The following is a 27703-nucleotide window of genomic DNA, read 5'->3' as shown; positions in this document are numbered from 1 at the left end:
CTCCCATCGCCGCTAACCATTGACCATGCTGCCTTAGGTTAATGGGAGTTCTGAGTCCAGCAGCCTCTGGAGAGCCACAGAAGCAGGGCCCAGCCCTGAAGCAGAAAAGGGGGTACTTTTAAGAAAGGGTACTGTTTAACATGGGACGTGGGTGGCGCTGTGGGTAAAACCTCAGCGCCTAGGACTTGCCGATCGTCAGGTCAGCGGTTCGAATCCCCGCAGCGGGGTGCGCTCCCGTTGCTCGGTCCCAGCGCCTGCCAACCTAGCAGTTCAAAAGCACCCCCAGGTGCAAGTAGATAAATAGGGACCGCTTACTAGCGGGAAGGCAAACGGCGTTTCCGTGTGCTGCGCTGGATCGCCAGATGCAGCTTGTCACGCTGGCCACGTGACCCGGAAGTGTCTGCGGATAGCGCTGGCCCCCGGCCTCTTAAGTGAGATGGGTGCACAACCCTAGAGTCGGACACGACTGGCCCGTACGGGCAGGGGTACCTTTACCTTTACCTTTACTGTTTAACATGGGAGTTTGGCTGTACTGCTGCTGTTTAAATGCACCTATTTTGGCTAGGCGTGATCTGGTCAGTTCAGCTCTACACAATTTCAGAACCATTCCATCTGGAAGCACCATTATTCTCTCTAGAAACAACAACTGTCTATAATGCTAAAACAAAAGCCGATAAACGGGGGGGGGGGGGAGGGAGCTGTTGTCAAAGTGATGCCTGAATGACTACATGCAATATTAAGCTTATATCTAGAAGTACCCTAATATATGCATGATGCAGCTTGTAAATTGCAAAAGGGATCTCCAGGAGTCGTGACTACAGAAGTAAAACAATAGTCTTGTGTCACCTTAACACGTGACAAACTTTATTATGGCCTCAGCCTTTGTGGACTAATAGATGCATTTAAGATGGAGCATTTAATCATACTCTTTGTTGTGTCTGCTGCAAGAGACTAACCCTTACGAAATTAAAGGTTGCAGTGTGCATGTGTGCACAGGATTAGTATCTCGTATGAGAAAAGGGCAAGCAAAATTATCAAGAGAAAGAAGCGACCCTCCTATAAGAAAAGGCTGCAGCATCTGAGAAAAAATGAGTTTGAGGCAATATGACAGAAGTTCATAAAATTGTGCGAGGCATGGAGAAGGTGAATAGAGAAGTTCTCCTGCTCTTGTGCACATCCAATGAAGATGAATGTTGGAAGATATGGGACACATAAAAAGAAGAGTTTCTTTGCACTTAGTTGCTGGCATCCGTCTGTCTCAGGAGACAAGGTGCTCCTTTGAGGGAGTCAAACTGTTGGAGAGTTACAGCGCCTGCAGTGGCTGTAGAGACCGATATGGGAGAGACATGTTTTGCTGCAGCTGGGGCATACAAAGGAGTCCAGTTTTGCTGCTGCAGATGCACCATGGCATTTCTTCTCTCTGTGCTCCTCCCAGTGGTCATTCCTTCTCTGGTCGCTGCTGTGCGAATAGTTAGACAATGGAACTCCCTCCCACAGGAGGCAGTGATGGATTTAAAAGTGAATTAGACCAATTCATGGAAGGATGGGTAAAAAGTAGAGACATCACCTTGCCAACAAAGGTCCGTATAATTAAATCTATGGTTTTCCCAGTAGTGATGTATGGAAGTGAGAGCTGGACCATAAAGAAGAATGATCACCAAACAATTGATGCTTTTGAATTATGGTGCTCTTGAGAGTCCCATGGACTGCAAGAAGATCAAACACATCCATTCTTAAGGAAATTAGCCCTGAGTGCTCACTGGAAGGACAGATCCTGAAGCTGAGACTCCAATACTTTGGCCACCTCATGAGAAGAGAAGACTCACTGGAAAAGACCCTGATGTTGGGAAAGATGGAGGGCACAAGCAGAAGGGGACGACCGAGGACGAGATGGTTGGACAGCATGAGTGGGAGGCAGTGGAAGACAGGAGTGCCTGGCGTGCTCTGGTACATGGGGTCACAAAGAGTCGGACACGACTAAACAACAACAACATATGTTCTGCTTCCACTGTCAGTATGCCTCTGTTAGGAATCTCAGGTGAAATTCTGTTGTGCTCTTATGTTCTTATTTGAGCTTTACAGGACTCACAGTCACTCGCATTGGACCTGAATGCTTGCAAATGTGCAGAATTCATACAATTCCCCATTTCAGCAATTCTGCAATTTCAGCTCTCCTTATACCAGCCTCTCTCTCTTTTTTTAAACAAATCCCACTGGCAGGTTGCTGGCTCAGTTGCACAGGGATGTGAAAAAATGCAAAGCGCACTTGAAGATCACCTAACAAGGATTAGTATAACGTTGGATTAATAACAGTGAGAGCATTAGTCAATTGATTAATTAAATTGCATATATTTGCATATGAATAAACAATAGCTTTGGCAAAAATACTTCCTTTGTTTGTAGATAATGCAACATGTCTAAGATGGCAGGCGTCGTAGGCATGCCATTATGTGTGTGTCTATGTGACGGGGGGGGGGGGGAGGCAAGGTCTCTTTTAAGACAGTATCTGCCACCTACGATTTTGCATTCTATAAAACCCTGTATCTAACTTTTTTTTTTAAGTGCCTGATTAAAGTTGTTAAGAACTGGTGATTGAAAAGTTGACCGAATGATACAACCATTTACTGTATTTAATGATATTTCAGCATCAATATAACTGCTAAGGGGAACACTTTAACTGGCATCCATCTGTCTCAGAAGACAGAATGGAGGAGTGCGCATTTGGGAGTGAGCTCAAGCTGTCAATGGGAAACACTGGAGTTGCATCAAACGTAAGAGCCTTGCAGGATCAGACCCAAAGAACACTCTTCCACTTGCACTCCCCAACAATGGGTTTTAGAAGCAGACTGTCTCTCATAGCGGAGGTGCCATCCTAATGAATAGCCACTGGCAGCCTTGTTCTCAATTTGCCTAGTCTTCCTTTAAAGCCATTCAAGTTGATGGCAATCATCACATCTTATCTTAGAGAGTTCCACAGTTTAACTGCGTGCTGTACTGAGAGGAGGGCTTTCTTTGACCTGCCTTGAATCCTCCAACGTTCGGGTTCACTGAATGACCCCAATCATGTGAGAGGGAGAAAAATATTATCTATATGCTTTCTTCACACTATGCATGCTTGTATAATCTCTATCACATCATCCCTCTTTTTTCTAAGCTGAAAAAAGCCTTTCAATTGTTGCAACCCTTCCTCATTAGGGAGCAATACATATGTCTTCAAGCTCCCTGGATAGGAGGGATGGGCGATTCTGCCAATTTCAGTTTTTCATTTTTCCAGTCTTAAGTTCAGTTCTCCACATTTTGACATCAGTTTGCAAATTTTTGTTTCAAATGCTTATGATACTCAACAGTGTTTTAGTGCAAATGTCTCCTTTTTTTAAAAAAAATGTGCAGTGCTGCCTAATATACACATTTTTGTAAGCCATTTTTCCCCTGATCCAATGCATTTTTGCATTATATGCACTTTTTTTGGACACTTCACCCTAGTATATGCATTTTTGTACACATTGCTTGGCAGGAGAACTGCATTGCAGAATTCAGAGAAGTGCAAATTTCAAAGGATGGTTGTGTTTTTGGCTCATGCCTTGTTTCCAAAAGTGCAAATAAGATGGACACACCTTTGAATGAGACTCAGTTTTCTCCCCTCTCCCCTCCACCCCTACTGGACACACACATCTACTAACCATGAATGGCCTACCGTTTCCTAGAAAGCACAGACCAGTATATTCCCCCCACTCGCTGCACGTTTGTCATGGGACACGCAGGTGCAATACATACAGGTGTTCCCTTGCAAAGGGCAGAGCTGCCTTGCTAAGCTCGGAGTCCTTTCAACATGGCTTTCTCCTGCATTTTCTCCTCCGCTCTCAACACTTGGTTCCCAAAACACCCAAAGCCGCTTTCTATTTATCAGGTCCCTTCTATAAGATTGCCTGTCCTGGGATCAGCGCCTGCAAGTTTCTTTGCAGCGTCCACAGCACCGCGTTGCCATCAACCTGTCAGCCCGCTCGCACCCAATGTAATCCAGATTCACCCTTTCTAAAGCCGACCCGTTTGCAACCCCAAACCCCCATGAGGAAGCGCCCCTCCCTCAACACGCTTCTTTGCGCATGCCATCCGCATCATTAAACCGTGGTCATTGGGGGTTGGGGAGCTTTCCCACCAGCCAGCGTCTCCCCGGTCTCCTCACAGTCACAGCCCCCGTCTTTCCCCGCATGCGAGTATGTGCGTAGCTTTTTCGTTTTCCAACCCGGGTTAGCGATCGTGGGAACAGAAGAACCCGGCGGCGGCGGCCTATGGAATGAAATCGCGTAGGGGTTTCCGCTCCGGCGCACCCCCGCACCCCCTGGGGATTAAAAAGGCGGCGTGTCGGAGAAAGATGAGGCAGCCGCTCTTCCAAGCTGCCTGCTTGCCGAGCAAGCGAGCCCTTCTGCACCAGACGGGACCAAGGCGCGCGTGCCGTTTTCCTCCCGGGTCGCCCTTCTCGCTCTCAGCCCGCTTTCCCTCCTCTTAAGGTGGCGCGCCGGGATGTGGGCCGCTGCTCGGCGTCTCCTCCGCCGAGGGGGCCTTAAAAGCAAACCCTCCTCCTCCTCCTCGCCTCCTTCCACCCAGAGCCGCAAGCTTCGAGGTGCGCCGAGCGGCGCTGCTTTGTAAGGGCGCCCGGCGAAGCGGCTGCGCTCCAGTCGGCGGGAGGCTTGGCCAGGAGGAGGAGGAGGAGGCGGCGGCCCGGAGTTGGATCGCGCGCAAGACGCCGCCGCCGCCACTGGGGCACGTGCTGCAGCCGCAGCCGGCAGACCTGTAGCCTTGCAGCCGGACGGACGCCTGCCTGCCTGCTCGCCTGCCCGCCTCCTTTCACATCCTGGAGCAGGGTGCCGCGGTCGCCTTTAAGCGCCGGGAGATCCCGCCGGAGACCCTCGCCCGGGTGATCTTGGAGATCCTCGTCGCAACTTACCCGCGAAACAAGACGACGCATTTATTTCCTCAGGTAAAAACAAAAAACCGCATGGAGAGGAATAGATCTGTGCCATGAACAGAGAGATCTTCACCGTATTCTTCTTCTTTTAAATAAAATAAATAAATATTGAGTGGGGGGCAGGAGAGTCTCTCTCTCTCGGGGGACAATGTTTTAAGACTAAACACCCTTGACATTGCCCACTTTCCCCCCTTCTTTTTATTAGAGAGTCCCGTCTCTACTGGACACAGTTAACTTTAAAAGGTGCTAAGCGAAGCAAACAATTGCCATGAATTTTAAGATATAGAATGGCTCGAATAACACCCTTCTCCTTAGGTACGAATATTTTCTCATCCTCAGCAAATTTGATGGATTTAAGAGAGACGGAGAGATGTGGGGATGTTTTTACAAGGGATGGAATAATGCATTTTTCTACATCCCTCCCATATTTAACGCTCCGGTGAAAGAATCCTAGAGGATATTATCCAATCCATTATTTAACCCTCCCATCATCTTTACCTGAAATGTCACCTGTGTTTAACTACGTTTGGAAGAGGGGGGGAACAGATGTGCTGTTGCAAATTGCAGGTGCTCACCTAAGGATAAGAAAGCAGCGGCAGAGATGGGCATGCAAGGACCCACTGCATTCTCCAATTCCCAATCAAATCTTCCTCTTTTGTTTGGATTAAACAAAAGGAGTCACACACAAAGGGGGGGAGGGGGAGTCGCGGTACTTTAACAAAAGAAAAAGGTTCCAGGATGTTTTTAAAAAGTCTTAAGTATGACAACTTGGCAAGAGGCATTAATCCAAGATTCAGAAGATTGGACCACTTTTAGAACGTTAAGTGGAAGAAAATATTATCTCTTTTTTTCCTCCTTTGCCCTTGCCGTGCTTGTTTCTATTTAGGATGCATCTTCTTCCTTTTCTAGGATGTAATTATTGTTTAAGGGAGGATGAATCTGATGAGGGTAACAGCTTCACTTTCCGTGCCACTCTAAAGCACTCAGGTGCAAACAAGGTCTAATTACCCAAATGAGAGGCATGAGCTCAGCATCCTCGCTCTCTGACTTGGAAGCCATAATCAGGTGCAAGAGGGACCCTGGGCAAATTGTAGTTGCATACTGGCGAGAGGTGAGCACTCGGGGTCCGCTCGTGGGGATCGGCGTGTTCCCGTGCCGAGCTGTGACATTAAAGAGATCCCACAGCAAAGCCCTTGATGAGATGCAGCTCAAATTGATCAACGTACAGTGCATGCAATGGCAGTGAAGACCTACAGTCGTGTAAGTTCTGTACCGATGTGATGCAGGAGAAGGTTTAATAGATGTGCTCCGGACGGCAGGCGTCCCACATCTGTGCTGAGCCGAGTTACAATGTCTGAGGATAAATGGCAGGCTACTAATATCTGAAAGGTGCTCTTGCGCCTTGGAAATCTGTATTCCAAGGGGAAGTTGTGCAGGTACAACTTCTGTCACGGTGTTGCAGTGATAGATAAGACGTATCTGCTGAATATCTCCCTGGTACATAGATTTAAAAAACAAGGGGAGACAGTTTTTGATCCAGATTTGATCATATGAATCTTGCCCTCAGTCCAAAGAGAAAGTGAAGGATCATATCTCCACTGGAGAAAGTGTAGGACTTTCGTGCTTTTTGTATAGCCTGATCTGCTTCTACAGTCCAAAACAGCCTTAGCAATCTAGCATACTCTCTCACACGCAACTATGCTTGGCTTAGAACAGGGACCATGGAGAAGAGGCCATTGCAGCCCTGATTATATACGTGGGCTGGTGGAGGGGGGGGGGACAATTGCATTTTGATCAAGCTAACCTGAAGTGGCTATTGAAATTCAGGACCGTGATGTGCCTGGAGGAAGTTGAGGGGCTGCCAGCCTGTTTTATTTGAGGCTATTACAAAGTGATGGAAGGTGCTAGGGGACAGCTGGGGGGGGGGGGGAATAGAACTGAAATGGCAATCAGGATTAAGGGGAGAAGCAGAGCCAAGGAATGGGAGCCAAAGACTGGAAGAGGTAGAGGAGTAAGTAGCTTGAGAGTGCCTGGCAATGGCCGATTTCACTAGACAAGAGCTCAGAAATATGGCTGCCTGGTCGCCAGTGGTGACCATAAATTTAGTTCAAGTGACCAGCCGGGAAAGCTTCCTGTATATTCTGCCACACCGTTTTTTAAAAAACCTGCCAGCAGCACAAGGAGGTGGAGAAAATGCCCCTTTCAACATGGTGCCCGGCTGTCTGACTTTGCCCTGAGATACAGCATTTGTGTCATGGGTTACAAACACATCCACTACCCGGCTCTCGTCCTGTAAAATCTTCTTGCCAAGGCAGCGGATATAAGAGAGGCATGCTGTGGAGCAGGAAGCAAAAGAAGAAGAAGAGTAAAATCTCTCTGCCAGTTAGAAGCAGATGTTGGCTGTCGTGCCCAGGCCTGATCTACAGATGTAGACAACATGGTGTCCTCCAAATGTGGCCAGACTCCAATTCCCATGATCTCTGACTAAGCCGGCTGAGGCTGATGGAATTTGGAGGCCAACGTCTGAAGGATGCCACGTTGGGCACACCTGCTATAGAGGCTATGAGTGTCTTCACACATTACTTGTTTGGGGGCACACCTAAAAGGATAAAGTGTGAATGTGCCTAACATGGGTCTTGCTGGGTCTATGAGACGGGATTGTGATCAGGGCTTTTCTGTTGGCTCATTTCTTGCTGTGTAATGTGTGAATCGGCCTCTGGAGAAGAAGGGAGCATTACAAGTCAAGGTAGGGGATAGAACTAGAACTGCAGAAAGTATTGGAGGTGCAAGTTGTAGGCCATTGTGTAGCAGAGGGAGAGAGGAGAGGAGCCTGAGAGCAAAGGATGGTGCAAGCTGAGGTTAGGACTGGGGTACCAACCTTCGAATGAGCTGAATGCACATCCAACTGTGTCTTGTGTGTAGAAAGCTTCCAAGTCCTAGCTACGTACATGTGCTGTGTCCTCTGGTGCAGGATCAGGAACCAGTGTCACCCCTGCAAGAGTTGCATTTGCTTCTGGAGGGATTTGCATCCAAAGTCAACAACCTGGGCATTACTTGCACTGCTGTATTTAGCATGCATGTTTTTCACAGCTGCTGGGAGATAATTATTGAGATTGCAGCAGGAGGGGAGAGGGGAGTGTTAGTCCTGATTGGCAAGTGCAATGCCCTAAGTGCTTTTCCCCAAGTTTCCCATTGCCAGAGTGTCCACGTATTTCACCATGTGTGTCTAGGCATGAGGGGACAGCAATGTAGCCCCATACCTTAAATATGAAATTTGTGCTTTGTGTTTTGATCTGGATAGCTCAGTCGGTAGAACATGAGACGCTTAATCTCGGGGTCATGGCTTTGAGCCCCATGCAGGGCAAAAGTTTGCTGCATTGCAGGGGGTTGGACTAGATGACCCTTATGGTCCCTTCCGACTCTGATTCTGTGATTTGCAGTAGTGTTGCAGTCACAGTATAAATTTACACACACACACACACACACACTTGTAATCTCTCCAAAAAGACTCAAGAAACTGTAATAAAAAAAACAGAATGAAACAAGCATAGTCCCTGAAATACAACAATGGACATTTAAATTAAAAAGTTAGCAGTATCCAACCTGTTTAACAAATTCCAGCTGCACAAAGGTGACATGGAGCTGATGCAGCAAAAATCAGCCATTTAACTAAAAACCTTTTAAAAATAAAAGCAGCAGCGTCTTCAGTGATCACCCAGCACAGTGTAGTGATAGGGCATGATTGACTTCGCTCAACACAAATCCCACAACACAAATCCCAACCCTTGGCTACTGAGATGGAGGGAATTGGAACAGGCCCCCAGATGATGATGGCTCATGAGGTGTAGAACATACAGAAAATGGTGGTTCCTAAGGAATCCAAGCTGTTAAGAGATTTAAAAGACTAACCCCAGCACCTTCCTGTTGAACCTGGAAACGAATTGCTGATCAGCAACTAGCGTGAATTGCATAGAACTCGGATCACCTGCCGGCGTAATGCCTTTTCCCACTTGTGCAACAGGAATTTAGTAGTGACTGCCATCCTCATGCAGCTGGCGTAACTTGAATATAGGATTGGCTATGTATGTGGCACACTCTGTACCTAAACGCTGTTCATTGAGCGAGAGCTGTGAGTCCCCCTGCAGGGGGGTCAGAAGCACGCAGAGTATGATTGCCATGCTTGTCTCGCAGGAGCACCAGCAGCCTCTTAGCATCACTTTCAGTGCACTTAACTCTGCACTGAATAAAAGGCCAGTGGGAGGAGGAGGAGGGAACCCTGCAGCAATTAAAACTCTATATTGTGTGTTTTGAAAGTCTATTGATACAGAATTAAAAGCATGCTGTATGCCAGAGCCAATCAAAAGTACCAACACGCTGAATATCCATTAATGAATCATTTCCACTTTTTGAGCAACGGTTGCCCAGAGAAGTGTGATATTCTAGATGCTTTTAGAGAGAGCATTGCTGAAGGGGGGGCAGGAATAGGCAGCCACTTTTGATGTAAGGGGAAGCAGCATATCACATTTGCACAAAAATGTCACATAGGGTGGACACGACGGACATTGGAGCAAGATGAGAAGGGGTGCTGAATTTTGCATGCAGCGAGTCTGAATTTTTGTTTGGAAGAGGGATGCGTTGTAAATCCCATGGCATTTGTGTAATGTAAGTGGCAGAACTGTGATCTCATTCAGGTCTCTCCCAAGGCCAAACTCGGTTGGTGCCCATAGCATACACAAGTGTGCACAGACACACATGAGGAATATGTTACAGGGCTGATGTAATATGATGGTTATGTGCTTCAAATGCATTCTGTCGGTGCTATGTGTTATTAATGAGCTCATTTCACTTTGGCTAATGCAAATGATTCCATCCTCACCCCCAGAATCAGAAAATGTATTGAAATTCGTGAAATGTTGTGTCGCAGCGGAGAAACAGAAGCAAGTGTTCTTTATGTTGACTTTGGCAATAATTATTTGTACTAGATTTTCGAAAGTCCTAGCAAGATAGATTTAAAAAGGAGGGGGCACTAGTGAAAGCATTTAATAACTTGTTTGAAAATCCTATAAAAAGATGTTGGACGGCTAGTCCCCAACGATTTGCTTTATACAAGGAGTCTTCGGGTTTTCAGATAGGAGGAATGATTTCATACTTTTTTTATAAAAAAAAAACTTAAGATGTCTGGAACTCCATTGTCTCAATGAAAAATTGTAGCGATAAGGAAGTTAGCTTTGCAGACTAGTTTAAATTGTAGCTTTTGTGTGGTGTTTAATCTATGTTCTTTCCTCGTAATCTTTACAACGCTTTCTTTGTAATTTTATTTTCTGTTTTTTAAAAAAATGTATTATGCAGAGCCTGCTCTGAAATTTGGACTGTGTGATGCTCTCAGTGACATAATCAGGAGCCACCAGGGTCCAAATTCAACCATGGTCCCCTGAAAACTCAAATTCTGAGAAGCCTCTGAAACCCTTCCCTATTTGTAGATAGATATTTATTTGCATCAGCCACCAGCCACCGAGTATAAAATACAAACATGTACAAACACAGCTAAGCAGGTAAAATGACCAGCCTTTTCCTTTTCTTACCTTCACTTTCTTTGAAACTCACCTGATGGCGGCAACGGGAGGTCTCTATGGCAGCCTGTAAATCCTTCTTTCTCTCGCTGAAATAGCAAAGTTCCAGGCACCAGGAACCCTGCAAAATGCTGTTTCTCCTCAACAACAGCACCCTCTTCACAGGGGGACCTGGGCCATGTCATTTCTACAACGCCTGGTACTCATATATGCTACTTGTGCCTGCTATGAAGCTACATGGCCCATGGCCCTTTGCCCTCAGGGATGGTTCCATTTCAGGCTTCCACATGGGGGTTTAATAGTGTAGATGGAGCGCTGGCAACAGGTTTTTTTTTAATTCACAAGATTCTAAAGATGGGAAATATGTGGGCTGGCGTTTTGAAGCCCGTAATGTCATGTGGACCTCAAAAACCTGCTTGCACAGGGAGCAGGGATCCCAAAGTGAGCACCCACCTGGGAACAGCTGCAGCTTATTGGTGAAGCATCTTCTTTTACATGCAGAAGTTCTGAGAGAGAGAAGCCTGCCTGAAATCTGCTGTCAGTCAGTGTAGATAGTCCTGGACCAGTGACTTCACTCAGTATACGGCAGATTCCTGACATTCCTCACCCATCTGGAACCACCTTCAGTGTCCAAGACACCAGAGAGCCAGAGAGCAAAGGAGTTATCACAGAAATAGCTTTGCTGAAGTCTCCCTGTTGTCAGTTTGGTGTAGTGGTTAGAGTGTCAAGACTAGGACCTGGGAGGCCTGGGTTCAAATATATAATAATAATAATTAATAATAATAATGTGGGATGCAGGTGGCGCTGTGGGTTAAACCACAGAGCCTAGGGCTTGCCGATCAGAAGGTCAGCGGTTCGAATCCCCGCGACGGGGTGAGCTCCCGTTGCTTGGTCCCAGCTCCTGCCAACCTAGCAGTTTGAAAGCACGTCAGAGTGCAAGTAGATAAATAGGTACCGCTCCGGCGGGAAGGTAAACGGCATTTCCATGCACTGCTCTGGTTCGCCAGAAGCGGCTTAGTCATGCTGGCTGCATGACCCGGAAGCTGTACGCTGGCTCCCCTGGCCAATAAAGCGAGATGAGCGCCGCAACCCCATAGTCGGCCACGACTGGACCTAATGGTCAGGGGTCCCTTTACCTAATGATGATGATGATGATGATGATGATGATGATGTAATGTAATAATAATTTTATTTGTACCCCACCCATCTCACTGCCCTGCAGTTCAAGCAGTTCCCTCTATCCCTCTATCTAAGTGTGTGAAGTGCAGAAAGCAGATGGAACACATTGACCCTAAGAGGAAGCAGACCATGGAGCAGAAGCGACTCTGGAATGGCCCTGTGTGGTCATTCATAAAATTACATATTTTCAAATGGGAAACAACTACTTTTTATATCTTTATAAATGGGAAACAACTGTTGATTAAACTGGTGGTGGTGGATTTAAGCCTATGGCCACCAGTGAAAAGATACTTCCTCACAGAATAGCTCAGTTGGTAGAGCATGGTGCTGGCAATGTCAAGGTTGCAGGTTCAATCCCTGTAAGGCACAGCTGCATAATCCTGCATTGCAGGTGGTTGGACTAGAATGGCCAAACTTGGCCCTCCAGATGTTTTGGGCCTACAACTCCCATCATCCCTAGCTAGCAGGACCAGTGGTCAGGGGATGATGGGAACTGTAGTCCCAAAACATCTGGAGGGCCAGTTTTGGCCATGCCTGGACTAGATGATCCTCAGGGTTCCTTCCAACTCTATGATTCTATGAGATTCTATTGAGAACTGAAAAGAGCTTTTGGGGGGAGTTGGGGTAATGGTTAAAAGCACGTAGGAGAAATGAGCATTATCTAAAAAGTGGATGTCTTGCAATTAAACACAATTTATTCACTGAGAAATAGCACCTCATGTCATTGAAGGGGGTGAATGAAAATCAGTGTCGCCGTGAAAATAATGCAGGTTTAGCCATTTTGGGGGGCTGCCTCATTCCGTGAAGAAATGAAGCATAATTCATTATATCTCGGTGCTCAGAACACCGACAGATGCAACAGGTTTCCTGTAGCTCAAGAGCAAAAACAATTGGATGCAGCTGAATCCGACGGTTCAGTGTATAATTTGCGCTGCCCTTTGCTCCTTTGAAAGGACACTGCAATCAGCTGTGAAGCCTGTTGGAGGCATTGTTTTACGAACCTGGCTGGAATACAAAGGCCGGGCTAAACTGTTCTGAGCCGGTGTGCTTTCAGTTGTCCCAGGTATTTTGCATCAATGGCCACAGCTCTGGTAGCTCTCTGCTTGCTAAGTGAAGCAATGTAATAAAAAGGAGAAATGAGCATTCATAAAATTTAAACACTTGATGCAAACCTGGTAAGGCTGGTCGTAATGATGCAGCGTTGCCATGTTTATGTGGCTACATATTACAGTATGTTAAGAAAAGCAAAAGCAGTTTTGTTTGGGGGAAGTGCTGCCAGCCCATCACTGACTTTGGATAGACGCACTACAGTTCTACTGTGAAAAGATCATATTATGCTTCTCTGGTGAGTGGGCCCTCGCTAATATGTGCTCAAAGTAGGGATGGATGAATCTGTCAATTTTTGGTTCTCTCAGTTTCTAGTTTCTCCAGTTTTGTGCAGAATTAAGGGTTGTCACCCTGCTTGTATTGCTCACCTACCCACCCACCCACCGACTTAGACCTCGTCAGCCCTCCCCTTACAACTCGCCAAACCACTGTGCCCTTTCCTTACACGGCTGTAGGGAGTAGTGAGGGTTGGTGTTGGGGGCTGGCTGGGCGATAATGACTAGTAGGAAGCGCTAGCTGGGGAACCCCCAAGGGAACCCCCCAAGAGAACCCCCAGGGTCTCCCAGGTGGGCGCCGTTGCCATTCCAAGAGAACAAGGGAGGTTTTCAGTGTGAGTTCCAGCACCTCTTTTTCTAGAAAAATAGCACTGGGAACCCCCAAGGGAAATCCCAGAGGTGGAAGGCTCAGAGCCCAGGGATTGGTGATGGGACACTGAGGATAGATCAGAGGGGGAAGATTGGGAAGAGATGCTAGATACCAAAGTGACAGCAGGGTTTAGTGAGCAGGAAGAGCCTGTGACAGGGAGCAGTTCAGATTCGGAGGCTGAAGCAGAAGAGGTCGGGGTGTGTGTGTCAAGGGACTTCTGAAGAATTCTGGGAGCACAGTGTCATATTGACTTCCCACCACCATTTTAATTGCTTTCATGCATGGTCCTTGCAGTGTGCAGGATCTCCTTTCAGCTGGTTTGGTTTTTCTCAGTGAGGTGGCAATGTCTGTAAAGCAGACCTACATGGGGCCAAGCAAATGATGGTCTTCTTTCCTATATCAGTGCTGCTTGGCCCCAGAGATGGCTTTCTCCGTCTCCCTGTGTAATGTGAAACTGGCATGGCTTCAAATCCATGTTAGTGATGCTGGGTATGCATAGCAGGGGATGATAATAATTCTGGATAAACAAACATGGTCTAGTAGAGCATGGTCTCATGTGTGACTTATTTGATAATGTTTACAAATGCTGAAGTTGTGTGTGTGTGTGTGTGTGTGTGTGTTTAAGTGGGATTTCATTTTATTTATTCCCTGCATGCATATGCTATTTCCCCCCTATTTTGGAACTCAAGAGAGTGGGTTCCTCCAGTTGACCTATTTATTGTGCATTCATCCTGATATGCTTGCGTTGTGCCCAGTCTTCATTGGACATTTGTTCTGCTTCGTTTGTGACAATGAGCGAGCCTCTTCATTTGCTTCTGAGTGTTCATCCTCTTCCCCGTTGATTATTTGTTCATCCCACACAATGCATTTCCCTGTCACTTTCCTAATCTCAAAAAAAAGAGGGGTCAGTTTCTTGTTAAAAAGCGGGTCTGTTTTGCCAGGGTGAGGAAGTGCTTTAATTCACTAATAATAATAATAATAATAATAATAATAATAATAATAAATTTATTATTTATACCCCACCCATCTGGCTGGGTTTCCCCAACCACTCTGGGCGGCTCACAACAGAATATTAAAAACAAGATAAAACATTAAAAACTTCCCTAAACAAGATGAAATGACTGAGCAGCCATAGTCACACTGGTAACAATTTCAGGGTCACCATATAAGTTTTTCATTTCGTTTTTTAAAGAAAGAAGTAGCAAGTCCAAGATCTATGTAGGAAACTGATCTAAGCACATCCCTGTTTCAGCTGGGAGAGCATGAGGGGTGAGGAATGAGGGGTAATGGTGCAAACTTAAACTTACAGGATACTCTTGAACCCTTAATGAGAATTAGTGACAGCCCAGAGGGACCCAGCATATACATGGTTCCCAGGCAGTCCCCCATCCAAGCACTAGCCAGACTCTGGCTTGCTTAGCTTGTGGGGAGTGATGTTGTGTTGCCTGCCTTCAGACTGTAGGTCTGATTTCGTCTCAATCAAAGGTGGTCTGACCGATGTAGAACCCTGTTAGCTCCTATTAACAGTAGTGCAACGGATGCCTTAAAAACAATCGAACACAGATTCCATTGACTGGAAAGGTGGAGGAGAAGGGGCTGCTGCTGTTCGCGGTATATCAGATAGTCCATTGAGGCCAGCGTGCAAGGTGTGCAGCAATATCCATTGGCTCCCAACTTGTCCTGGTTAAGCATGTGCAAATTCCCAAGGTTCAGCAAAGTGCCCGGCTTAATTTAAAGACTTGTTTCTGCTTTAACGACGGACGTCCCCCTGTTGTTTAATACGTTTTTCTCCTTGTTTATTCTCCGTGCATAAGGCAGAAAGGTCTCCGTCTCCTGACGCCATTCCGTATGCCCCCGCCCAGCTGCCCCAGCCTCCCCACTCCACGGTTTTGGATGCCATCCCATCTACAGACTCCCCCAGTTTGGCTGCTTTCCTAGGATGAGACTTCACAATTGCTGGCTACTTCAAGCCAGAAATCAATCAGCCGGGAAATTCCTTCTGTCTGGCACTCAGAGAATTGGTAGCCTGTTTCCAAGAGGCTTCAAGGCAGGAGTGTGATGAGTTGCCGGGGGTGGGGGGCAGGAGGGGCCGCGGGAAGGAATCGGGGAAGAACGCCACTTTATTTGAAAGCAATTGACAACTCAGAAATAATCAGCACGGAAAGCAATGCCCTTGTATTTTGAGAGCTTCCCCACTCCTTGGTCTCACCTGCCCTTTGAGCGCATCACTGCATAAATGCTATCGTTGTGGTTGTCCTTAACTTTCTTTACAAAGTCACCTGCAGGTGCACGTTCCCTATACTTTGGTTCACAGTTGAACACCTTCAAGATTTAATCTGTGGCGTGCCCCACAGCCAAAGAAATTTCAACATGGCAGCATATTACAGCGAATGTCAGGAGCTCACAGGGTGAGGGAAACAGGGGATTCTCGCCTCCTCCTGCAGTGGTCGCTGGTGGGAGCAAGGAGAGTCACACTATGTGGCTCCAAACTTAACGTAGTGACCTTGGGACTATACCCCATCGTCCCCTGTGTGGCTGTATTTGAGAAACCATGGCCTGGGGTTTCAAAAACATAGTAGGGGGGGAGGCATCTGTAAATTATAAATGGCTTTAAACCAGTTAACAAGCTGGATCGTGTGCAGAGGAGGGCGAGCAAGATGGTCAAGGGTTTGGAAACCAAGCCTTATGGGGAACGGTTGAGGGAGTTGGGTATGTTTATATCTTGATTTTATTCTGTGAACTGCCTTGAGACCCCCAGGTATAGGGCGGTATATTAATAATGACGATGATGATGATGGTGATGTTTAGCCTGGAAAAGAGGAGACTGGCAGGATATATGATAGCCATTTTCAAATATCTCAAGGGCTGTCACATGAAAGAGGGAACAAGCCAGTGTGGTGTAGTGGTTAAGAGCGGTAGACTCGTAATCTGGTGAACTGGGTTCGCTTCCCCACTCCTCCACATGCAGCTGCTGGGTGACCTTGGCCCAGTCACACTTCTTTGAAGACTCTCAGCCTCACTCACCTCACAGAGTGTTTGTTGTGGGGGAGGGAGGGAAAGGAGAATGTTAGCCACTTTGAGACTCCTTTGGGTAGTAATAAAGCGGGATATCAAATCCAAACTCCTCCTCCTCCTCCTCCTCCTCCTCCTCCTCCTCCTCCTCCTCCTCCTCTTCTTCTTCTTCTTCTCTGGAGGGTAGGATTCAAAACAATGGCTTCTAGTTACAAGAAAGGAGATTCTGACTAAACATAAAGAAAAACTTTCTGACAGAAAGGTTGTGGACTGCCTTGGAGGTTTTTAAGCAGAGGCTGGATGGTCATCTCTTATGGATGCTTTCGCTGAGATTCCTGCCTTGCAGGGGGTTGGATTCCCCTACAGCTCTATGATTCTACATCAGACCATTGATTGGTCCATCAAGCTCATTTCCAGACTGCGACCGTAATAAATCAATTCTACTTCAGTTCTGGTCCATCAAGCTCAGTTTGGCCTGCACTGTCTGGCAGCAGCTGTCTAGGATTTCACACCAAGGTTTCTACCTGGAGATGCCAGGGGTTGAACTTGGGACCTTCTGCATGCACAGCAGATGCTCCAGTAGACTTTTAAGGCACATCAAATGGCCTCAGCAGAAGAACAGTTGCTTTCTAAAGGAAAATAACAGGAGCCACATAGGCTTAAGATGGCTCTTTTGCAGGGTTGAGGGAGGGCTGAAATGCCAGTGCTCTTGCTGAGCAGCTTGCCTAGACTTTTTCAAGCTCCATCTGATCTTGTTCTCCTCTGTTCCGTAACATTGTACCCCCTTTTTGTTGCTTTTCATCTCCATGTGCAATCCCCCTCCCCATCTCTCGCTCTCTCTCTCCCCCTTCCCCAAATCCGCACAAAGGTGAAAAGGAGCGAGGAATGAGGCAGGGATGGCTCTCCTCTATCTGCTGCTGCTCTCCCCACCTCCACCATGAATGAGCCCCTTCATCCTCTCCTCCAGAGGAAACACAGATGCTTTTGTTTGGCGGCCTTGTAGGATAGGATGGAATTAATAAATCGGAGAGCTGATGTTGTGCTGCTACATTCTTTGCAATTTTAAGGCGAGAGCCTGAAAGAAAAGTTAATTTGCCTTTGGAGAAACTGCAGAGGCTCAGCCGACTGTTTATCCCCACTTTTATTTTTCTTAGACCACGCTCCTTTTATTTTCTTCTTCTCTCGCACTCAGCCCCCTTCCCCTTTTCACCTCTCCCCCGTAATCCATCTCTGCTTTCCCACAAGGAGGTGCCTTATGCAGAGTCAGGCCACTATGCAGAGTCAGTTTTCACTATTATGGAGAGCTGTCCAGGGGTCCAGACAGGAGAAGCTCGCAGACCTACATGGAGACGCCTGGGATCGAACCTGTGACCATTGTGCATCTTCCGCCATCCTGCCTCACTTTCCTCTTTTTGTCCCTTCACTCCTGATGCTTCCTTTTTCCTACCAAAAACAGACCAAGGTAGTATTTCTATGGCTAAATCACTAGCAGTGTCAAGAACACACTTAAGTTTGCTTCCCAGTTCAGGGGAGATGGCTTTCCCCATTCAGATATTTGTTCGTGTAAACCAGGTAAATATTGGGGGCCATTGTATAAGGTAAAAAGGTAAAGGACCCCTGGATGGATGGAGGGGTTCACAGCATCAACACCCCAAAAAGGTATTGTTTCTCCCATAGTTGCAGCCCTGGATTCAAACAGAATCAAGAGTTGCTCTCAAATGTTGCTCCAGCTTGCTGATTCTAGCTCACAGCCCGGACCCAGCTCTGCTCTCAGCTGTGGCTTTTTCTGTCCCATTTGCCCATCGCCTCACCAGCAAGCTAGTTTGGCTATTTCCCAGAATGAGAAGGCTTGATTAGCTTTTCATACTTGCTGGATCCAAGGGTTAGAAGAGTCTGGCATACAGTTTAACACCCACCCACCCACCACAAATTCATAGCAGTTTTCCTTCCCGTTTTATTGATGGGAAGCCAAGGTTGAGGAGTAATGATTTGCCCAAGGCCAGCCTCTGTAAGTCCACTCTAGAACAGGATCCAGATTGCCATCCAACATTTTGTGCATTTGAAAAGGGACCGGGGTGTACTAGATATATATCACACTCTGTGTGACTCCTCAGTGAATCATGGATCTTCTTTGTGGAGTTCAGTTTCCTCAACCACAAATCCTGCGTTCTCTTCCGGCATGGAACACTGGAAGCTTGCAGTGCAAGTCAGCTTGGTAAATCACTGCTTTGAAACTAGAACACCTAGGAACATGTTGACTGTTCTCATTTCCCATACATGATATTTCTCTGTGTTCCTGTGAGCAGAATCGGATCCTGCTGCTTCCGGACTGGCAGAGGCTCTGCTCCTTGAATTACAACCAAAAATATGCCCAGGCTTCCCCTTAAGCTTATGTGATTCTGTTCAAGCAGAAGAGTTGCGAACAATTCCATATGCTTGCATGGCAGAGAAGCAGAGCTGGGGAAGGGTTGAGAAATTTCTGTGGCACCCTTCACCGTGCCTGGTGCTGTCCTGTGCTGGTTGGGGCTGATGGGACTTAACAGCCCAAAATGTATGGAGGGCACCAGGTTGGCGAAGGGGGCCATTGCATAGAAAGTTCACCACACATTAGCTGTCGTGAAATCCATACAAACACTTGAAGAGGAGGCTGAAAGGTGATCTGAAAGCCATCTTCAAATATCTGAAGGACTGCCACACGGAAGATGGAGCAAGCTTTTTTCTGCTGTTCCAGAGGGTAGGACCCAAATCAATGGATCTTGTTATTCAAATAACAACAAAGGAGATTCTAATTAAACATCAGGAAGAACTTTCTGGAGGTAGGAACTGTTCAACCATAGAACGGACTACCTCAGAAGGTGGTAGACTCTCCCTCATTGGAGGTGTTTGTTTGTTTGTTTGTTTAAAAAAGGTTTATGTATGCAGCATTGATATTGCTGGGATATATGTATGCCCAAATATATAGAAATTGTGGCTTTTTGCCTCCCAAACCTATTGGTTGATAATTTTCCTGCTCTGTTGGAGAGATGTGGTTTCTCTCTGGATCATTTGTGGCTATGGATGAAGATTTATGAACTTTTGTCACTATGCATATGTGCATATTTATATATAATCAAATGTTGTTTTTAGTTCATATCAATTCAACACACACCCCTATAACAGCAAAGGAGCAAACTAAAATGCAGCAAAAGTGGAGATGAGGGAAGTTGAGGGATGTGAGCAACATTCAAAGATTTTGTTCACTTTCAATTTGTGAGAATGTCAGAAAGCGATATGCTGTGATCTGCCAGAGGAATTAGGCATTTTAAGTTTGTTTATGCTGCATGTAGTTTTGTTTGGGGCCGAGTTATCTTTCATTGATGTTACCTTGTTAAACTTTTGTTTTGTGATGGTCCGATGACTAAATACAAATAAATGAATCTTGATCATTGATTTGGAAGGATTTGATTGCCGTGATGTACTGTTAATAATTCAGACAGTAACAATTGGTGCTGATGGGAAAGTGCAGGCTTGCACATCCAATCAAGGCACAAGCGCCGAGTGCGCCAGGCAGAATCTGCAATGTGCTTTTGCCACTAACTTTACTTCCAACTCCTCTCCAAGGAGGCCCCTGAACCGTGGAATTAGATTTTCAATTGGCAATATCAATTCCAAACCCAGACCCTGCATTCTTGCATCCTTTAAACTCGAGATCTAAACTTATATTATGAATGGAGGACATGAGGCTGAAAAATAAATAAAATGTGAAGGGGCCTAATGAATCTGTTCTACCTGATATGTTCTACCTTGTCCAACCCCAAACAATGAATGGGATTCAAGGAGCCTAACTTCCAGAAGGGCAGTAGCTATGGTAGTCAACTGCAGCAAGTAAACAATAAAGATTTCTTTGGCACTCAGTAGATTAACTGTGGTATATGCCTTTGCGGGCAAAAACCCACTTCATCAGATAAATTAAGTGCTACCCGAAGTTGGCAGGTATGCATGGATAGAGAGGAAAAGATGTAAACACTCAATGAAAGCTAGTGCCATAATATGTTGGCTGCTATGTAAGGTGCCACAAGATTCATCAATGTTTTTAACAGTAGTTTGGAAACTTTTGCAAGTTCTGCAGCTAGTGGCCCTACTCCCACGACTACTACTAAGCAGTATGTTTTATATCCTGTATTTTATCCTGTGAACCACCCTGAGATCTTATGCTCAAGGGCTGTATTTAAATCTAATAAATAAAACAAAAATAAAATATGTTGTTTACATTAGCCCCACCTGTCCAGGCAGCGGATAAGCTTTAGATCCACATGTGAATTCTGCAGCTGGAGTCCATCCCTCATTCATCTTGGCTCAAGGCTGCCACTTGTCCTGTCTGCAATGAATGACAGGCAATGCATCTTTGAAGCATCTGCAATGGGCTTGGATGGACTATGGATGAAAGGTGGGTTCAATACTTGCCTGTAGCTGGAGCCCAGGTCCTTCAATGAGCTTGAGGCTTTTCTGCTGAATTTTATCATGAGTCAAATAATTTGCAGGATGACTGCATAGTTTGCGGGTGCCTCTGCTGACACCTATGGTAACCTGTAGCATGGGCGTGGGGAACCTCAGGCCTGGGGGCCAGAAGCAGCCCTTCAGACCTCTCTATCTGGCCCTCTCCCCAGGCCATACCCTTTACTGGTCCTACTTTGCACCCCAAGAGTTGTTGGTTTTCCCCCAAAAATTTGATTGATTTTCCAAATTTATAACAAACATCAAAAAACAAATAAACAAACAAATAAACATAAATCCTAACTATATTAGTTCCACTTTTGTTAACATTGTTAGGTGACTTCCTCGAAGGGGAAAGGTCTCCGTCTCCTGCCTGCTCGAGGGATGGCATTGCAGGCAAGCTGCCGGCCGTCGCCATCGCCGCCCCCTCATGCAAGTGGACCTGCCCGGAGTGGTGGGCCGGGGGAGGCTCGCTCTCTGTGGGGATGTGGCCCGCACGCGCGGCCCCGCTTCCTCCTGCCCAGGGCTGAGCTCCTTATCCGCGATCTCGGTCTCGCGCACGCGGATCCCACTTATTCCGAAGCTCGCGCCACTAGCCGGGGCTCTCACACCGTGCCAGGGCGAGGCGGCACGGCCCACTGACGTCATCGCGGCTCGCCGCCGCCCTCGACTTCCCTGTTCCCTCCCCTCCCTCGGGTCGCCGTGGTTACCGAGGACTGCAAGCTGCTCGGGCGAGCGTGGGGCATTAAGTGGGAGAAGGAAAATTAAAATTAAAACTCGCCTGAAGGCCGCCTCTCCGGATATCTTTCGAATTTTTTAATTTTTCCCGTGGCACACCAGGCAACATCTCGCGGCACACTAGTGTGCCGCGGAACACCGGTTGGGAAACACTGGCCTAGAACAATGGGAGTTCCGAACACTGATCCAGTCTGAATATCAGGGGAACACAAAAGCCTGCCAGCTGCACTGTGACATTTTACTTGATCCTAATTAAATGTATTGCCTCTTTATTTTTGGGTCTCCCCATCCCCTACCCCGAAGCAACCCACAGTTATTGGATCTATTACAAAAGTTTGCACAATCCACATATAAACCGGCGACACCAGGAGAAGGATCGTGATTCAACATGGTATACTCCTCTGAAGCAGAGGACACCCTCCAGGTGTTGCACCTCCCATCATCCCTGCCCATGCTAGGTGGGGCAGTTGGGAGTTGGGGTCCACATGCGCCTGAAGGGCCCCATGTTTCTCAATCCTGCTCTAAAGACAACCAATGTCTTGAACGTGGGTTTTGTGCTCCCCTGCTGCTATGGAAAATGCAGGTTTTCAGCCTCTCTGTCCAGCAACTTTTAACAAGAGACTGCTTGCTTTTTTTTTGCCCCTGTGCCCCAGCATGTAAGCTGTAGTAGATACAAGGCATGCGACAGCTGGCCTTAGTCGCCTGTGTGTTCTTAAGCAGGTGATTTCATCTTAAGGAACTACTGTACATACACCACGCATGGAAACTTGTATGTCATGAACTCCCATCTATCTAGTCCAGCAATCTGTTCTCACAGTGGCCATTCAGATGCCTATGGGCTTTGATATGCATTTATACTCCGGCCCATATCATCCATCCAGTTCGGCTATTATCTTTTCACTGATTGCAGGGTGGGTTTGCTTGAATGCGCATAGGAAGCATTCTCTGTCAGTTGCGCTGGTGGCAGCAGCACGAGATCAGGCTTTTAAGCTCCAAGCAACAACATGTACAACCATCCTCTCTGGAGCAGAGTGTGACTGGCTGTGAAATAAAAGTAAGTCCCCTACAAACAGACTTAGGATATGAAAGCTGTGCTCACACATATTCCCTGAGTTCATTAGTAGCACTTGGCTACATAGACAATGGTTCTTGGTATCACACACACACACACAACATTTTGGAAGCGTCTTGCATCAGGATTTGCTGTTATGTTCCTTGCATTTGATGAAAATTACTGTTTAAATATTTAGTTTATTCTTTTGCATTTGCTGTTCAGGCAGCATTGCATGTAATTTTAAACAGGTTTTAGGCTCCATTTAGGTGGTTCTCATGTTTGAGAGTTGTCTAATTTTTAGACATTTGGGTTTTTGATATATGTGTGTAAGAGAGGGGGAAAACATTTAAAGGAACTTGATAATTTTGTTTGATTTAGTGGAAGGACTATGAGAGTGCATTATATCCTACATTTTATGATCCCATTCTTAGGGCATATACTAGTTGTATATTTATAGTGCCCCTGAGAAATGATTTGATCCAACCTGTGACAGGACTACAATAAATCTCATTTGAAACATCTGGACTTTCTTCCGCCTTACAAGTGGTGCTTTCCCAGGTTTGTGGTTGGCTTAGTGCTACATGCCTTTTCGCAGTGGTGTTTCTGAATACAGCCTAATTAGCCATTTGCATCAGGACCAGGATGGCCTTTCCACTAGGTGGCTGCCTAGGACAGCACTTGATAGGGACCTGTATCCAGCGCTGGAACAACCTGGTGGATGCAGAAAGGCAAAAGAACGGGGCAACAGGTAGGGAAAGTACATCAGTGGCAAGTCCTATGCAAACAACTTCTGCATATTTACTTTGATATAAGTTCATAGGTCTTTCTCCCAGTTAAGTGTGCATGACATTTTGGCCCCAGTATATTATATGTGCTATTCTTTTTTTTAAAAAAAAAAACCTCAAATAAAACAAAGGGTGATCATGAATCCACTGAGTGCTATAGGAGATGAAAACGAAGGTTGGAACAGGGGTGCCTTGTTAGAAATCAATAAGCCACTGTAACCAACAGGATGGGAGGCTAAAAGATTCAGGATGAAAGAGTATACCCAGTACATTATTATTATAATTATTACTATTATTATTATTATGCGGGTGGCACTGTGGTCTAAACCACTGAGCCTCTCAGGCTTGCTGATCAGAAGGTCAGCAACGGGGTGAGCTCCCATTGCTCTGTCCCAGCTCCTGCCAACCTAGCAGTTCAAAAGCAGGCCAGTGCAAGTAGATAAATAGGTACTGCTGTGGCAGGAAGGTAAACGGTGTTTCCGTGTGCTTTGGCTTCTGTCATGGTCTGTGGACAAACGCCAGCTCCTTCAGCCTGAAAGCGAGATGAGCGCCACAACCCTATAGTCACCTTTGACTGGCATTAACCATCCAGGGGTCCTTTACCTTTTTACCTTTATTATTATTATGATCATTATTATTAATTCATTTCTATACTGCTTTATATTTTTAAGGGGGAGGAATCTCAAATCAGTTTACAAACTACTTTAAAACATCAAATAAACAATCCAGAACAAAACATTACTGAAGAAAGTCAAATATAAAGTATACATTTAAATACAATTGACACTCATTCAAACATAATTAACAGGAAACTAAAATATTATCCTATTTTTTTATTAAAAAAAACCCCAAAACACTACAGAGGAGATCAACTGCAGAATGCACATTTAGCAGAGCAAAGTTAACAAAACAATTACCTTAAACATTTCAAAAGAAAGCATTACTAAGTGAAGTCAAATATAAAATACATGATTTGAAAGACTACAGCACCCAAAGATCTTGGACCAACATGTCCATGCAAGCCCATTTCTGAAGTTTGGTGTACTTGAGCTGCTGAAAAGATGGGGGGGGGGGGGAATGGCCTTCCAGTTCTTAGGTAAAGATACCCCTGACCGTTAGGTCCAGTCGTGGACAACTCTGGGTTTCCGCGCTCATCTCACTCTATAGGCCGAGGGAGCAGGCGTTTGTCCTCTGACAGCTTCCGGGTCATGTGGCCAGCATGACTAAGCTGCTTCTGGCGAACCAGAGCAGGGCACGGAAAAGCCGTTTACCTTCCTGCCGGAGCGGTACCTATTTATCTACTGGCACTTGACATGCTTGCGAACTGCTAGGTGGGCAGGAGCTGGGACTGAACAATGGGAGTTCACCCCGCCACAGGGATCCGAACCGCCGACCTTCTGATTGGCAAGCCCTAAGCTCTCTGGTTTAGACCACGGCACTACCCGCGTCCCTTTCCAGTTCTTACATGTGCACAAAATCTGCCATTCAGGCACTACCCCCAAACTACAGGATAGAAATTTTTCAGTGAAGTGCTCCAGTAAATTGAAACCATTGTTGTTTTCTCCTTCCCGCCTCCCTAAAGCTTCATTTAGCCTCTCCACCAAAAGCCAATTTCACAAACCAGGTAATAAGTGGATGTGTTCAGAATAAACCTGAGACTAGGTGAGAAGGGCTGCCTTTTGTTTACCTTCCCAAGTGTTTCCTATGATTGTCCTAATGGTGATGAAGCATAGCTCATGCAAGGATGCTGGAAGGAAGTTCCTGGACCATGAGGTGCAACTGTGCTGGAATCTACACACATATAAAAAACACTGTGAAAATGCTTTTTTAAGAAAAACATTTTGAAAGATACATTGAATTTGGCATGGCTCAGTGTCGGCATATAGTGTCACATTTGTATATTGCACTTTACAACAGATTTAAAACGTTTTATTTACAGCTGTATAGTTGAGTCCTGTGTTTCTAAAAGACGTGGACCTGCAATGAGGGGCAAGTGCAGATGAGCTTGCTGCAGGGGTTGGGGCTAAGATACAGGGTCTTATTAGCCAGGAACACACCTGCCTATATGACTTTTGTAATACTATAATGTGGTATTATGTGGAGTGCTCTAGGGCAACCTCTAGCCCTCCAGATGTGCTTGGACTCTAGCTTCTATTTTCCCTGACCATTAGCCATACTGGCTAGAGCTGATGTGAGCTGGCCTCCAACAGGATCTGGAGGGCCACAGATTCCCTATCCCTGGCCTAGACAATCTGTATTAGGAGGCAGCTAAAGAGGGGACGGGACGCGGGTGGCGCTGTGGGTTAAACCACAGAGCCTAGGACTTGCCGATCAGAAGGTCGGCGGTTCGAATCCCCGCGACGGGGTGAGCTCCCGTTGTTCAGTCCCAGCTCCTGCCCACCTAGCAGTCCGAATTAAAATAAAGGGAAATAAAAGATCAGGATGAATTCAAATTAAAGGACAGGCAGAATAGCTCTGTCTTACAGGCCCGACAGAAGGAGCTTAAATCCTGAAAAGGCCCTGGCCCTGGTGGAGGATAGTCTGACTTCCTTAGGCCCAGGACCTCTAAACTATGGTTATTCATGGACCTTAAGGTCCTCTGCGGGGCTTACCAGGAGAGGTGGTCCCATAAACCCCATTGCAGGGGGTTGACCTAGATGACCCCTAGGGTCCTTTCCAACTCTACAATTCTATGAGTCTATATCTGTGTGTAGGGACGCGGGTGGCGCTGTGGGTAAGACCTCAGCGCCTAGGACTTGCCGATCGCATGGTCGGCGGTTCGAATCCCCGCGGCGGGGTGCGCTCCCGTCGTTTGGTCCCAGCGCCTGCCAACCTAGCAGTTCGAAAGCACCCCTGGGTGCAAGTAGATAAATAGGGACCGCTTACCAGCGGGAAGGTAAACAGCGTTCCGTGTGCTGCGCTGGCTCGCCAGATGCAGCTTGTCACGCTGGCCACGTGACCCGGAAGTGTCTGCGGACAGCGCTGGCTCCCGGCCTATAGAATGAGATGAGCGCACAACCTTAGAGTCTGGCAAGACTGGCCCGTACGGGCAGGGGTACCTTTACCTTTACCTTATATCTGTGTGTGTGTATGTGTGTGTGTTGTACTGGCAGTTAAAAAAAATAAATTCAATGTTATCTCCATGCAGCCCTGTGGGAAAGTGGGGTGAAAATGTGCTAAATAAATGGAATTGGCACCCAGTGCCTTTATACTGCCACTGCTCCCATCGACCCCCCCATGCAGGTTGTAACAGAGTGGCCATTGCCTCCTTTCCTGCCCCCTCTTGCTTTGGATGCTGCAACTTTTTCTTTCCTTGTAAGCAGTACATCCCCAACGTGCAGCTGAGCTCTGACACAATACAGATAACAAGAGGACCAGTTTGGGGAATCTGCGCAGAGCTGTTCTCTGATGCGGAAAGCAGTGTGAGAAACCTGCTCATTACAGATGTGCTTCTTTTAGAGGGAGGGGGGAAGGATCTGCTTAAACAACTATCTCATTAAGTCTGCATAACAATGAAGGAGCAAGGAGAAGCCAAGCCCATGATTAGCAGAACTCCATCTCAGTAGCTACCTCCTTGAGTCAGTGTTACCCTGTTTCTTAGGGTGATCTGTGCCTGGTGACCAGCTGCTCCCACAGTCCGTAGAATGATATGGATAAACCGTAATCTCAAACAGTATGTTGAACCCGCTCTGATAAATCTGCTGTAGCTGATTTGAATCCCCTTGTTAGCCCACCTCCCCTTCGAGTAACTGAGGATGAACGTCTTTGCATACATAGCTCTCCTCACTGCAGTGCGCTGGCAGGAAAATGTACTGTGGGGTTTTTTTAAAAAAAAAGAAAAGAAATTGGTTGTGCTCCGTTGCTTTTTTCAGAATGGATGCTAAGTGTTGATTGCTGTGTTACCATTTGGTGTCCCCGGTCTAATCAAGTATTAAAAAGGTTCAGATTTGTACAAAGCATTCCATGTTTTTGGAATCTAAGCACCAGTTCATCCTCCACAGAAGAGCTGGACCGCCACAATTTAGGAAGGACGTTGACAAGCTGGAATGTGTGCAGAGGAGGGCGACCGAGATGATCAAGGGTCTGGAAATCAAGCCTTATGAGGAATGATTGAGGGAAGAGAGGGAACTGAGAGGAGATAGCCATCTTAAAATATCTCATGGGCTGTCAGATG

The 27703-nt window shown here is 46.5% G+C and overlaps 1 protein-coding gene across 2 annotated transcripts in view; it reads left to right on the top strand.

Annotated features, from left to right (window-relative positions):
- The first annotated feature begins 4166 nt into the window (after nucleotides 1-4166).
- Nucleotides 4167-27703, top strand: part of LOC114595813 (galactosylgalactosylxylosylprotein 3-beta-glucuronosyltransferase 1-like) — a 60499-nt gene continuing 36962 nt past the window's right edge. For both annotated transcript variants that reach the window (XM_077927154.1, XM_028726530.2), the window contains exon 1: nucleotides 4167-4978. The gene's annotated coding sequence lies outside the window, so the exon portion shown is untranslated. The remainder of the gene's footprint in view (nucleotides 4979-27703) is intronic.

This window comes from Podarcis muralis, chromosome 4, assembly GCF_964188315.1.
Source record: "Podarcis muralis chromosome 4, rPodMur119.hap1.1, whole genome shotgun sequence".
Taxonomy (NCBI): Eukaryota; Metazoa; Chordata; class Lepidosauria; order Squamata; family Lacertidae; genus Podarcis; species Podarcis muralis.
Note: the sequence above shows the minus strand (reverse complement) of the source record. Positions and strands in the feature narration are given on the sequence as shown.